The sequence below is a fragment of the Orcinus orca genome, chromosome 14 (genome assembly GCF_937001465.1).
Source record: "Orcinus orca chromosome 14, mOrcOrc1.1, whole genome shotgun sequence".
Lineage (NCBI taxonomy): Eukaryota > Metazoa > Chordata > Mammalia > Artiodactyla > Delphinidae > Orcinus > Orcinus orca.
Genome location: NC_064572.1, coordinates 41,064,303 through 41,079,707, shown reverse-complemented (window position 1 = coordinate 41,079,707; position 15,405 = coordinate 41,064,303).

The window sequence follows — 15,405 nt, the reverse complement described above, 5'->3', positions numbered from 1 at the left end:
TAGCCAATGAAATGTGAGTGATGCACGTCACTTCCAGTCTGAGGCAGAGAAAGATACCACATGGTCTTTCTGGCACTATCTTCTCCTGTTATGTTGGCTTCATGTTGAGACAGAGACTGCTTAGACATCTTGAGTCTTAGACGTCTTCCTGCTGTGAGGGGGTGACCTGGAGAATCTCTGGACCTGCAGGGGACTTTGTGTGTGTGAGAACTATAGCTTATGTGCTAAGCTACTGAGATGTAGGTGTTTGTTACTGCAGCATAAACTAGGCTTTCCTATCGAATGCAACATACTTACATGATTTCTTTCTTTATTCTTGTGCATATAATAAATTTCCCAATATAAAAACTAAGCTCATGTTTTGGAACCAAATATGGAGAGAGAAGTTGTGCGGGGCAGGATCACTTTCAGCTCCATTCTATAGTAGGTTATGCTCCTTATTCAAATAACTTACCTTCCTGGAGCCGCAGTTGCTTCATTTAAAAAATTGAATAAAGTAACTACCTTACAGGGTTGTCTGGGCATTACGTGGGATAATGTGTGTTATTGGCGTAGTGAAATGCCAAGGACATAGTGGATATTAAAAGAATGATATTAATTTTAATTAATTAAGGAAGTAAGAGAATATATAAAATAGGTAAAAGGCCCTTGGTTTCTTAAATGAAGATATTGTAGTCTCTTGACTTAGGTAAAACTGAAAGAAATGGGGGCAGAAAGAACTGAAACAAGTATCAGTCAAAGGGAAAAGCCAAGTAGACCTCAGGTCGGCTGGTTCGGATTTTCCATCTTCCCCTCTATGATCTGGTTAATGCAGTATTGAGAAAATGTGAGGGTCATCGCAAGGGTGATTTTACGTCATGATTATCATCCCCAAACCGAGTGCTAAGTATGCTAAGAAATTAATTGTGACTTAGGACCAGACTGTCAGCATTATCTCCTTTCTGAGATCTTTGTGGTTAGAGCTGTGATTAGTGGGCTTCAGGGTAGGTTTAGCCACTGATCTGTCCTGGGTCATTCTGTCCTCAGTCACCGATAAGGTCTCATCTTTCTCTATCTGTACTTTCCTGGACAACTTTTCCCTTTCCTCACTTCAGCCCCCACCCCCCAGGGTCCTAGCGGCTTTGCAAAGAGCTAGGATTTCTAGACCAGTGGTTCTCAAAGTTGAACGTACCTAAGAGTCATATGGAAGGGTTGTTAAAACACAGCTTGGCTTCTCCCTCAGGACTTTGAACCCATTGGGTTATACTGGGTCCCAAGAACTTGCATTTTGAACGAATTCTCCAGTGACTCTGATGCTGTAGGCCTGGGAACCCCACTGTGAGAACAGCTGTCTAAGAGCATCTCCTGATGTTCTCTGATGCTCAGAAAGTTGGGGAAAGCAGGAGCCCCAGGCATATTGGAGGACTAGATTCTCCATAAGCAACAGTGGCTTAGTTATATCTTTCTCTGGGTTTTGTGGTCTGGGGCTAGATGTCTGCCGTCATAAGTCAGAGGTCACCCCAGCATCTACTTGGACCTCTTTCAAGTGACTCAGCTAAACAGCAGAGAGTGAGGGAAAAAATCAGGGAAGAGAACTGAAGCTGGACTCCTTGAAATGGACTTTTTCATGATAAAATTTGTTATTCTGTGTATTTCTCAGAAGCTATCATTGCAGGCTGCTTGTGGGAGTGACCCTTTTTAGGAAAGGGGAGAAGGAAGTTCTGGACACCCTGTGGGACCCTCCCAGCTCTAATTTCTCTCATTGTAATAAACACTGAAGGGTACTGGGATCAGCTTTTTACCCAAGGGCCTGCATGGTTCTGTAGGAATCCTTTTCCACTGTGGCACATTTGGTCTGTGGGGAGAGGATGGATGCTGGTGGCAGACTTGCTGACAGTAAGCCAAATTCAGGCTGGCCTCACATCATCTGATTCCCAAGGGAACCACGTGCCCTCCTTCTTCCCCAAGGTCGCTCGAGGAACAGCCCGGGCTGATGGCCGCCCCCAGTTACAGCCCTTCAGGGCAGGCTCAGTGGAAGAATGTGGTTCCATTAAAACACAACCGTCCCCCTGGGACAACTGAAGGAGACAATAATAATCTTTAGATCCAACCCTGAAGTTTAAAGAAATTACTGAGAATAAAAACATGTCAGCACATTTTGCAAAAAAACGAGACTGAGTCCAAGCTAGTTAGGGAAGCTGGAATGAAGAGGAAAACTAAGATTTCTTGAGCACTTTCTAAGTATCTGGTGATTTAAATATGTTCTCTAATTGCACATTCAGGGAAATTCTGGAAACTAGAATTTATCTTCTTAATTATATGAGGAAGTAAACTGGGGTCAGAGAGAGTAATTGATTTGCTGAAGTTTGGTGAGCAGCAGAGCATGGCTATGAAGCCCAAACTGGCCTGGCTGTGCAGCCATGTCTGTGACCACATGACCCTTTTCAAAATCTTAGCCCTCATTTGGACCAGAATTAGCTGGCCATCAGGAAACAAAATACCTATACACACTGAGCGTGTGTCTTTAATTTTCTATGGAGTAACCACACATTTGCCAAACTCCACACTTTGGCCATGGTGCAAATGGAGTATTCCACTTGTGTTATCCTTGAAGATGGAGGAAAGGGACCATGACCCAAGGAATGTTGGCAGTTTCTACCAGTTGGAAAAGGCAAGGAAATGGATTCTCCTCTAGAGCCTCCCGAGGGAACATAACCCTACCAGCTTCTTGATTTTGGCCCTATGAGACTTATTTCAGACTTCTGACCTCCAGAAGTGTAAAATAATAATTTTGTATTATTTTAATCCACTAAGTTTATGGGAATCTTTTCTAGCAGCAATAGGAAACTAATATATTCTCATTCCCAAAGCAAGGAACAGTGAACTGGATCCAGAGAGATGAGTGAACTCCAAACTGAGAAGGGCTTGGTCCTCCAGGCAACTTTACCCTTTAATCCAGGGACATTTATCCCTTCCCTCTGCTTTTATCTCAGAGTATTTCAGCATCTAGCAAAAGACACATCTAAAACCCTGGTTACTTAGTTCTAAACCAGTTTCACTACTAGAGCCCTCCTTCCTCACTTCTCCCTCAACATTCACCATTGTATTCATCGGGCAATCCAAAGAACCATTCCCAAACCAGAGCTACTTTATGCCAGACTTCTCAAACCCTTAACTGGCCCCAGAGTACAACCTCTTGTCTCACTTTTCACTCCTTTTAAAAACCCATCACCTTGTGATTTCTCAGATCAGATCATTCTTCCAGATATCAAATGTAGCATCTCAATTTGGATGTCCTGTAGCAACTTAATTTTATAACTGAAATATACCCTCCGCCCAATAACCCTGCTCTATCTTGATGAATGGCATAAACATCTTCCTAGAGAGACAGTCGAGAAATTATAGAGATGTATTTGGTTTCTCCTTCTCCACCCCACCTTGATGTTTAGGCTCCAGTGTGCTTTGATGCTAACCTCATAATGATTTTTTGCAGCTGCCCCTTCCTCCCCCTCCCACTGTCTATGTTATTTTCCCTCTTTACTGTTTTCTGTCTGACCAACCTTCTGCATCCAGCCTTGGTGTCCTGCAATCTGTCCTACACCCAAGTTACCTAGTGGGGTTGGTGCCCCAGCACATCTCAGACCGAGCAAGCCAGTGCCTTCTCAAACACTCCCCTCGCATACATAATAATGTTTTTCTTTGTTTGGCATTGCCAAATCTTCCCAATTTGGCACTAGTCTACTTTTTTTTTTTAAGCTGGAAGATTTTTATTTTTCACAATAGTTTCAAATCAGTCTATGATGTCAGATATTTTTTTAATGTTGATTTTTTAAAACTTTATTTTTGGCTGCGTTGGGTCTTTGTTGCAGTGTGCGGGCTTCTCATTGCAGTGGCTTCTCTTGTTGCAGAGCAGGGGCTCTAGGCACGCGGGCTCAGTAGTTGTGGCTTGCAGGCTCTAGAGCGCAGGCTCAGTAGTTGTGGCACATGGGCTTAGTTGCTCCGCGGCATGTGGGATCTTCCCAGACCAGGGCTCGAACCTGTGTCCCCTGCGTTGGCAGGCAGATTCTTAACCACTGAGCCACCAGGAAAGCCCCTTAATGCTGATTTTTTAAAACTTTTAATTTCATATTGGAGTATAGCCGATTAACAATGTTGTGATAGTTTCAGGTAAACAGCAGAGCGATTCAGCCATACATATGCATGTATCCATTCTCCCCCAAACTCCCCTCCCATCCAGGCTGCCACGTAACATTGAGCAGAGTTCCCTGTGCTATACAGTAGGTCCTCACTGGTTATCCATTTTATATATAGCAGTGGCACTGACTAGTGCCACTTTTTCATATGAATCTTACCACATTTCCCTCCGAGTACTGTGCATTTCACTCTTCCTGGCAATTCCCCAACCCTTAAATGCACCTTTATTCCTCTTTTTTTTTTTTATTGGAGTATAGTTGTTTTACAATGCTGTGTTAGTTTCTGCTATACAACGAAGTGAATCAGCTATATGTGTACATATATCCCATCCCTTTTGGACCTCCCTCCCACTCCCCCCACATCCCACCCATCTAGGTCATCACAGATTCTGTGCCTTTGTTCAGACTTCCCCCTGAATGCTATGACCTTCTCCCTGTTGCTTTCCCTTTCTTCCAGACCTACAGGAAATATGAACATTTTTGCAAACCCTTATGAGATTTCCTTACATATCTTCTTAATTAATGTCCCTCTTTCCCACTTCCCGGTATTGAATATGGTAGTAGAGCTCCTGTTGTAATGAGAATTGAATTCATGTGGTATAATTTTATGTCGTGTCATCCTCAAAGTTTGTAGCCACATCTCTCATTTAAAAGAGTATTAGGGGCACCAGGTTGAGTAGTCATTTATTACGGTCTCTCTCTGCCTCTCCCCAACTTCCTATCTGGGATTAAATGTCCATCCTTAGGGCTCCTTTGCTTTCAAATGTAGGTCCAGTCTTTGGGAAATGTGCTGGGCATCTTCTGTTGGTCCTTCTAACTCTGCTCCCATGCTTCTCTACCCTGCTCTGTGTCCCCAGAGGCTGAACTGTGTGGATTCCGTTGATCAGTTCCTTTGCTGACTGTTTTTAGGTTGAATTTGTCCAATGGGGAGCCCAGGAGGAGACTGGAGAAGAAGAGGGATGTTTATTCTGGCTGCTCCTTCTGGTGGCCCCATTGCAGGCTGGCTGGATCCTTGATCAAAGGTCATGGTTCCTTTCAAGCACACCGCCTCCCACTTTACTATTTCAGCCCTATGGGAGGTAAAGGTTCATCGTGCTGTTACAAACCACATAGGATAGCACACCATCCTTTGTTTCACTTTCCTAAACCCTGCCTACATTTTTGCAAATAATCCTGTTACTAAGCCCTCCTGAAACTATCTAATTTGAGTGTGCCATCTCTTTTCTACCAGGACTCTGACAGTGCAGTTGTCTGCTATTCTTTGAGTTCCTGCTCTTTCTTCTCCAGATCCATCCACAGGACCCAGCATATAGACTCCAGCAAAAATTTGTGATGGGTAGGGAGTATGGACTATGTCCAAGCACTTTCTGATGCCATAGAGTGCTGCAGTTATGGCAATGCAGGTGTCATTGTGGTCATTCTTATGAACTTCTGGGGCAGGAGTCACCAAGCATCTCTGGGTCTCCACAGTGCTCAGCACATGGTGATTGCTTTGGAAAGGAAGGTAGAATGGAGTTCTCATTAGGTGATGCAGCTCTCTTTCAGTTGGCTGATGTATGACACGGGACAGATGACGATCAATGCACAGACCAGTAAAAGCTCAGCTCTGCATCCTCAGAATCCCCCCAGGTGGTCAGAAGTCCTTTAACGGAAGATTTTAAACAGATGCAAAATATTAAGCATGTTACAGCTGTTGCTATGCTGGATGTCATTCAAAAGATGTTTTTGTGATATTTGGGAAGAGATCCAGGAACAATCAAATCAAACATAGATGCCATTGACAAATCACGTTTCCCTGTAAGGGCCTCATGGGAAATGTGTGCAGAGAATAAAGCTAGGCAAAGCAGCACTTTGTTCTGAACACAGTTCAGCCACAATCACTGTGAATAAGTGCAGAATGCTTGTCTGTACTTGAGATTTCTTGACCTTGGGCGGGTCCTCTGCTTTGACCTCCTCCACCTGAAAACCTAAATGTATCTCAGAACTTTATTCCACAGTCCTGGAAATCTTACCCATGCCGGAAGAAAGAGAGGAATGCCAGAGATGGGAAGCATTGTCCCAGGAGACAAATGCCAGGGAAGGTGGGGGCGGAGGGGAAGAGAGGCAAACTCCTTCAGGGCCACCGAGAAGCTAATAGAGGTCCAAGATACTTCTATATTTGAGGCTCCTGCTATATTAAGAACACAAAGAAATTAAAAAGAGTTTCATAAAAGTGTTTCTTTAAAACAAATTAATGTTTGTCTTTGGTTGGGTTGACATAGCAAAGTACTACAGACCGGGTGGTTTAAACAACAGAAATTTAGCTTCTCACAGTACTGGAAGCCAGAAGTCCAAGATCAAGGCATTGGCAGGATTTGTTTCTTCTTCGGTCTCTCCCCTTGGCTTGTAGACATTGGTCTTCTCTCCATGTTCTCACATGGTTCTCTCTGTGTGCGTCTTTGTCCAAATTTCCTCCTCTTAAAAGGACACTAGTCATATTGGATTAGAGCCCACCCATATGACTTCAACTTAATCAGCTCTTAAAGACTCTTATCTCTATATAGAGGCACATTCTGAGGTACTGAGCGTTGGGATTCAGTTTTAGGGGGACACAATTCGACCCATAACAACATCCCAAACTGATACTGTATCTACGCATTTGCAACCCTTAACGCAGCACTAGACTTCATCTATCAGTAATGCCAGTCCAGTGGGAGGTTCGGATGTGATCTCCCACCCGACCCACTGAAGAAGGAGAAACAGAGAGCAGGAAGGGGATCCTCAGCTTCTGCTCCTAAAAGCAACAGAAGTCTTGTGATGATCCTCAGCACATCTTCACTTACTATCAGGAAGCAACATGGCTGAACCAGGACTCGTCTGGCCTGGGATTTCTCTGAGCAGGGATTCCATCACTGACATCTCTGGAACTGGCCACATCTTGTCATTGTCATGCATTTGAGCAATTTGAGTTTCTCTGGTGTTCAACTCACAGGCAACATTTTTGTTGGTTTGTTTTATGAAAGATACTATTTGCCCTTCCTTCAGTTCCTTTAGGGCTTCCTCAATACTTCGCCTACTGTGGACTGTCACCTGAGAGTCAGGGAGAAGCCAGGGTTGACAGAGACCTGGCTGTCCCCTCCTTTTTTGTCTGCCCAGTGCTCTTGGAGCTTGCCGAAAACTTTGACTGCTTCCCCAGGCAGCAGAAGCCTTGCAGGCAGCCTCCTGGGAAGGTTTCACAGAGAGACAGAGACAGAGACAGAGACAGAGACAGAGACAGAGATGGAAGACAGGCGGGGTGGGCTGTCCTTTCTTCAGTGCATTCAGCTCAGGCAATGGTCTGTTTATCTGCTGTAGTGAAGCTCTGCTAATGCAAAAGGAATACATTCAGCCCAGAGTGCCCTGGAGAGCGGTGGGGATAATAATGCCACTATTCATTATTTTAAAACAAATACAATTTGGAGTGTGGATCTCTCTGGAAGTGGGAAATTGGTTCCTCTTAAGGAACAACTGGCAAAGGAAGAACATGTGACCAGCCCAAGGGCTAGGAATTCCACCTGGGGCCAGCAGTGCAGTCTCTCTGAGTCCAGGTCAGCCCTGCTGACTCAGCTGCAGCTGCATGTAATGCAGGAGTACAAGAAGAGATATTTAACATGTATTGAGCACCTACTGGATGCTCTATATGCTCTATTATACAACTACTGTGTAAGATGAATATTTTCCCCCCATTTTCTATAGGAAGAGACTCAACATCTCAGAGAAATTGACATTTGCCCAAGGTCACATAGCTCAGCCTTGGCAGGGAGGAATTCAATCCAGACTGACTTGACTTCAAAGCCATGTTCTGTCCACAGTACCTTAGGGATAGGGGTAGGGATAACACCTGAACTACCTGAGCTGTGAGACAAGGCCTTCTAGACTTGTCCCAGAGCCAAGAAGTGGTGTGAGAAGGGAAGATACACAAAAAGGAGGAAGCCCTTCTTGTCGTGCTCAAGGCTGGATCTCCCTTCCAGCCTGGCCGAGTAGGCACCAGAAACATGTATGACTTTGGTAGGTTATTTGCCAGTTCTGCCTCCACCTCCTCATCTGTGAAATGGGGATGAAAGCTCTGCTTTTTGGGTTTCCTGTGCTAAAATCTTATGCCAGCAAGAGATCATTACTCACTGATCTATCCAGGCACTTGCAGGTTCCAAAAGGACCCGCAATGAGTCAGGAGCCCATGCTAGAACTTCAAGGCCCCAAAATTCCTTTAAGGAGAGGACAGACATTCATGTGAGCTAGTTGGGGGTGGCCTGAATGGACCTGGTGAGTTGGTGTGGTCATTCCCTGAGGTCCAGCTCCTCTGCACCAGTTATATGAAAGAATCACTGTGATGAGGTGGGAAGAGCAAGGTTTGGAATCAGGAAACTCTGGGTCCAAATCCTGTCACAGTGTGTGGTCCATCCTCTGCAACCTGCTCAACTGCTTGGAGCCTAAGTTCCCTCGTCTGTAAATTGGGGGAAATAATGCAACCTTGCAGCTAAAGGAACAGTTGAGTGAATACCGGGTGTGAAGCAGCTGGTCCAGTGGCTGGCCCAGTGTTGGTGTCCTTTGCCCTTCTTTACTTCACGCGCCTTCAGTAGAAAGATTCCTCCTCTGAGAGGTGATTCACAGGCTCTAGATCTCATCGGGCCCAGTGAATCTGTAATGGTGATGACTCTTTAAGATATTTAGGGTCATAGGCCCTTTTGAGACAGCATGAAACTTGTGAAATTTTTTCCTAGAAAAGAATCACATTGAGCCATAAATGTTAGCTCACACTTTTAGGAATCCCTTCCCTGGAATCTCAGCCATGCACTCCAGGTGGCATCCTTGCTCTCGTAGAAGGGAGGGGTCTGGAAGGATCCATGTGTCCTCTGTCATATCTTTTGAGAATCCATGGAGCTGCCTGCAGTTCAGTTCACAGGAAACAGGAAAATCTGTCCCAGATCCTGGAAAGGCAGTGAGAGAGGAAGTTGAAGGCCAAGTGGGTTGCCTGCTGGCCTTTCCTAATTGCTTTTCTTGTGCTTGCATGTGAATGTGCACTTGTTAATCTGTGCTTCCTGAGCCCATGGTCCTAGCACCTCCTCTCTGATCTGTGACACCAGCAGGAGCATAATTAGCGAGGAAGAACAAAGGCTCTGAGGCACCTGGACTGGGCTGTGACCTCACCAGGTGTTGCGGCCTGGCTGTTTTCATGTCGCTTCCCGGAGCACACTGAAGGCTGCCAGTTGCTCCTCTCCAGAACACTCCCTGGTCTATTGAGGTGGCCGTACTTTTCTATTCTCAGTTACCCTGTGCAGTTACAACAGGCACGTTGCTCACACCAAAGCCAGAGACGCCCATCTTCTGAGATCAATGCTCTTTTATTTATGGCCTAATAGGAGAACAGAATAGACCGCTGTGCTTTAATGTGAAAAGGGTCCCTTGGTTCCCAGCCAGTCCCAGGCACGTGAACCTGCAGTCCAGGCAGCTGCAGAGGCAGTGGTGGCAGCAACATCTTTTTTTTTTTTTTTTTTTTGCAGTACGCGGGCCTCTCACTGTTGTGGCCTCTCCCGTTGCGGAGCACAGGCTCCGGAGCTCAGGCTCTGGCCCATGGCTCACGGGCCCAGCCGCTCCGTGGCATGTGGGATCTTCCCGGACCGGGGCACGAACCCGTGTCCCCTGCATCGGCAGGCGGACTCTCAGCCACTGCGCCACCAGGGAAGCCCGGCAGCAGCATCTTTGAATGCAGGGGACGGCGGTCATCACTGGCTTGCTCGTAGTGCCATCCCCTGGGAGGGGGTGCCAGCAATTTGGCATCATTATCTGGCTCTTTCCCCCCCAGCCAGAAGCTCTGTTCCTGGGCCACCCTTGAGGACACTAATAGATTCTGACCAATGAATTATGGAACTCCTACACACACACACACACACACACACACACACACACACACACACACACACACACACACACACACACACACACACACACACACACACACACACACACACACACACACCCCTGTTTTTGTGTGTCCTTATCCCATGCACACAGGATTTGGATAACAATAGTTTTCATCTTCCCAATGGCCACACATTCTGAACAAGCCCCTGTTCCTGTAGGCTTCTCCATCTCATTTGCCTGTTATATTTTATCTGTAGAGCTTACCATTTGCTGAACTTCTATTACTTATTTATGTTTCCACCCGTTGACGATCCATCTCTCCCACTAATGGGCAAGTCCGTGAGAGCAGGGCCCTCATCCCTTGTTCATGTTCTATCCCCAGGGTAAGGAGTAAGCACACAAAACCAGTTCTGTTGAATCAAGTGTTTGTGGTATAGGCAGCGATATATTATATGGATTCAAAACTTTCCCCTGCGTCTTGTTTTGCCAGGGATTTTATCCATCTGAAAAAGAAAGATTCAGAAGCTTTGCAGACCCAGGGCTGCGGTTAGTCGTATCTCTAAGATAATGCGTGATGCCACGGGAGTGGACTGCACATTACAGTCGCTGTGGAGGTTTGTGCTGTTGTTTTGGCTGCTGTGTGTCTGAGTACCTAGATTTTGTCTCTGATACCTACTTGCTCCTTCTGATTTTTTAACTCAATTTCACTCATGTGTGTGCAATTTCTGGTTTCCCAGGAATGGCCTTCTCTGCCATATTGCGAATTCCGATTTCCAACCATTGCTGTGCAACCTGCTAACTAATCATGATGGTCACAGTCTCAAGGGCTGATATGCCAGTGTGGGGTCACTGACAGGAGGCTGGAGCAAGATCATCTCCTTCCTAAACTTGTGGTGCATGAAGCCATGGAGGTTCATGATGCTTTGTGGCCAATTACCACGAGAAGCTGGGATGATTGGTCTTCTGAGCATAGGGGGTCTACAGTGGTGATAATGATGATGATGGTGGTTTAACTATGTTAAACACTTACACTTTTATGGGGACTCTGCTAAGTGATCTATACGTCACTGCATCTAGCAATCACAACAACTTAATGTAGGTCTTATTATCCCTACTTTTCATATGAGGAAACTGAGGCCCAAAGAAGTTAAATAACTAGGGCTTGAGAGTGACTCTGAAGCCCATACCTTTAGCCACCATGTTCTGTGGCTTTTGTTCCAGTGAAGTAGGGAGAACAGACAGCAGGGTGCATGCCTGAGTGTGGAGAGGCTGGTTGGGATGTTTCGACAGAGGTGAAGTCTTAGGACGTGCATCACAGCCTGGTTTTGGCTAAACCACCAAATTCGGTGACTTGGATATGGATTTGGTTCCTGATTTTTCCTTCCATTGATGTCACCTTGATCAAGTCACATTCTCTCTTAGCCCCGCACATCCATAATCTTGAATAAAGAACAACAGCCTCTGTCTCAAGGTTGTAGTGGGCTTTAAATAAGATAGTCACTTAAGAGAGAGAGTCACTTGGCATTTTCTCTAATTGAAAATGTTCTGAGTCAGCAAAAAAGAGAGCATGTGAAACTCCCTGGGCACTTCCCTTCCCCGCCTGCCCCACACAGAATCCTCCATCCAGTCCTGGCTAATGGAGAGCAGGTGGTCCTCTCTGCCAGGCCCAGCACAGGCATTAGCACTCACCTTGTGGGATGAGGCCCTCCAGTTCAGATGTGAGGTGCTGATGGGACAGGTGCTGGCTGATGGGGCACACCGCTGCCATGGAAGCTTGTGTTTTGTTGTAAACGTGGGAGATGCAGGGACTAGATGCTCTTGATGTCCACCACTTTCCTTAACTGAGGTCTAAGGATGAGCTCATATGGGGCGTCTCTGATACCTGAATTGCATGCACATAGTTTGAGAAGTTTTATATCCATTTTTTTCTGAGGTAAGGATCCAAAACATTCACCAGTTCCTCAAGGAGCTCTGTGATCCAGAAAAATTAAAGGAATGTAAATCCTAGATGACAATCCATGACATGGAGGGAGCAGCTTGGTACCTGGCCACACCGTAGGCTCCAATAAACATCTCCTAAAAGGAGAGAGGGTGGGGAGGTGTGCGGGAACCTCCTCAGGCTCTGATGTTTTCTCTTTCTGGAAATGTCTGTGCTAGAATCGTCATCAAAAGAAATTGGGGCAGGGGTGGGGGTCAGGAAGAATGAACAGAGTTGCCATGGGTTTGTCTTGGCTGCATCCTTTGGATCAGCCCTTTGCCTCTATAATCCCATTGGACTTTCACGGATAACCTCTAAAGGGTGATGAGGTTAGCTGCATTTTACATTGACGGGAACAAGCCCAGAGATGCTAGGCGACTCTTCCAAGGCAAACCAGCTAATAAGTGTACAGTTAGGATTTTAAACTCAAATATGCCCGACTCTCATGTTAGAACTTTTGAAAAGAGAAGTGAGAATATAGAAGAATAGTCATCATCAGTAGAGGCTGCCCCCCAAATTTAACAAATATAAAGGTTATGATAGACTCAGGGGCTAACATCACCATCTTTGGTAATATAGAAAAAAATAGTTTTTTTTTTTCCTAAAGGGTTAGAGACATGTGTCCATCTTTCCTTCCTTCTTTTCAACTTGACTTATTTTCTTCCTTTTTTTCTCTTTCCTTCCCTCCCTTTCTCCCTCTTTTCCTTCCTTCCTCCCTTCCTCCCTTCCTTCCTCCCTTCCTTCCTTCCTTCCTTTCATCTCTCCTCCTTTCTTTTTTTCCCCACAAATGTTTCCTGAGCCTTTCTTATGTGAAATATAGAGTACAGGGCATTGAGGGTCATACAGACCTGAAAACATGCCCAGTGCCTTCCCGCCCTAGAGAAAATCTTAACCTACTAGGGTACTAATATCTAACCCAATATGCCAAAAGAAAAACTACCTAGGAGACAAAAATTCTAGGTGAAAATTTAGGAGAATAATTGTAGAATTGTTGGGTGGAGGCACATTTTAGAGAAGAAAACCCAAACTATATATTAAAAATATGTATACTATATATAGCAAAATACATAATGCATTACTTAGGTCTCTTTCAATCGCAAGTGAAAGAATACGAGTAAAACTAGCCTCAGTTGAAACTACCTTAACAAATACGAAAGCTAGGGTACTTGCATAGGCTGCCACCATTCTTTTAAGTTAAAAGAAAATTCAGAAGCATTCAGAGATGGAAATACAAATTGTGCATGACATTAATAATTAATTTCCTGAATATATCAGAAATTCCCACATTTTGATACACTGCCTAGCCGGATAGTATCTGAATGAGTTTAGGTACAAGGAAACACACAATTGCTGACGGAACTGTAAACTGCTTTAACTTTCTAGGAAAGTAATATCAGGGTATTAAGTGCAATTGAAAATATCTGATATATTTTGAACAAACATATATGTGCAAGGATGTTTATCACAGCAATGTTTAAAGTATCCAATGCACAAAAAAGCTTGAAGATACAACAATCGAAATATCTACCAGAAGGGGGATGGTTGAATAAGCAGCAGAACATTCTTACTATGAAATTTTATGCTGCTGTTTAAAAGGAAGAATGAGGTACATGTATGTGGGATGGCTGTGATGGCTTACTACATGTAAAGAAATCACGGTGCAGAACCGTGTGCATAGTGTCCTTACACTTTTGTAAAGCAATATAGATGAAAAATAGCATTTGTACATGCATATATAGATCTTCATACTGTCAGAGAGAAAGTTGAGAAAGAATGCACACAGAGCCACTGTTAACACTGATTAATTCAATTTAGTGGGAGTGGGAGATGGAGAGAAGTTGTAATACCAATATTTTTATTTTTATAACTTTGCATTTTTAAATGTGTTGGAACTACTATGTGTTATTTTTTTATTTAGGAAAGCAACTTACACAACAAGGAAAGCATAGAAAATCAAATATGGAGGTAAAATTCAGCATACTCCTTTACATTAAGAAGGAGTAGATGGTTAGCTGAGGCCAGGCATAGGAAGACTTGGCCTTTTACAGAACTCAGTGTGGCATGGTTATTTCATTATCGGGGTGCTGCATTGATTCAGGACACACCTCAGAGACAGGAAAGGTGACAGGCTATCCATAGATGGCAGGGGTGGGGAGACGTGTAAGAGACCCTCACATTTCACAACCTCGTAACATTAAGGAGAAATGAGAAAACTGATGATTTGCAGCTTGTAATGTAATTGAAAAGATTCCAGTTTTAATTGTAATTGGTCAAAAATACATATGTTTTTTATCTTTGTCGTAACTCAGCATAATTCCTTTTTGTCCACTGCAGACCATCCTTTGTAGAGCAATTTATTTATATTCTTCAGTTTCAGCAAGTCCCTAGCTCACCTTCAGCAGCTGCAACAAGTTGGGCCACGAGGTACATCATTTTAAAAAAACATGAGACTCTGGCTGAAGTGAGAAGACTTGGGGAAAATTTTTCAAAGTGCAAATTAGATGGAGGACATGGGTCCTAGATGGTTGTATTGGTGCCAAAGGACAAGTTAGTTTTCTCAGAGGCTCCTGAGCAGCATAATAAAGGCTGTTTCACAGGCTTCCAGCTCATAGGAGCTGTTTGATTGCAAACCCCGCCTGTCTTATATGCAACTGGATCATTAACCTTAAAAATGTCAACTTGTTCATGTTACTGTGAAGTGAGTTACAAGCCAAGGGACCCTGCAGAACCAGCAGGTATTATGGACGTGCACATAACGTTCCATCTTCATGTTTATTCAGGCCAGAAGCCAGAGAGGGGCAGAGCAGGGAGTAACCCACAGTCTATCCCTGTCAGATCTGCTGTGTCCAGTGGGAGAAAAGAAGGAAGGCAGGGTTGGGAGGGGCAAGACTGGTACTGGAGTGAAAAATCCATGGGACAGGCTGAACAAAGGCTGACCACAAGCACAGACCCGGGGAGGAGCCCAGAAACAAGGTTCTACTGGCAGGAACAGGGTGGCTGCATCAGAAGGGCTGCAAAGCGGGAGGTGGATGGAAATGTGCCTGCAGCCCAGCCTTTTCCCCACAGTTCTCTGGGCCAGACCCTCTGCCCCTTTGGTCAAGGACCCACAGCCCTCCCAACTTGGGAAAAGCAGGCTGCACCTGGGAGTCCCAGGTTCTTCACTGAAAATTGGTATAGAGTTCATGGCCAGTAATTGATCATATTAGTTTGCTAGGGCTGCCATAACAAAGTACCACAGACTGAGTGGCTTAAAAACCAGAAATTAATTTTCTCACAGTTCTGGAGGCTAGAAGTGGGATCAAGGTGTCAGCGGGGTTGGTTTCTTCTGAGGCCTCTCTCCTTGTTTGTGGATAGCTATTTTCTCCCTGAGTCCTC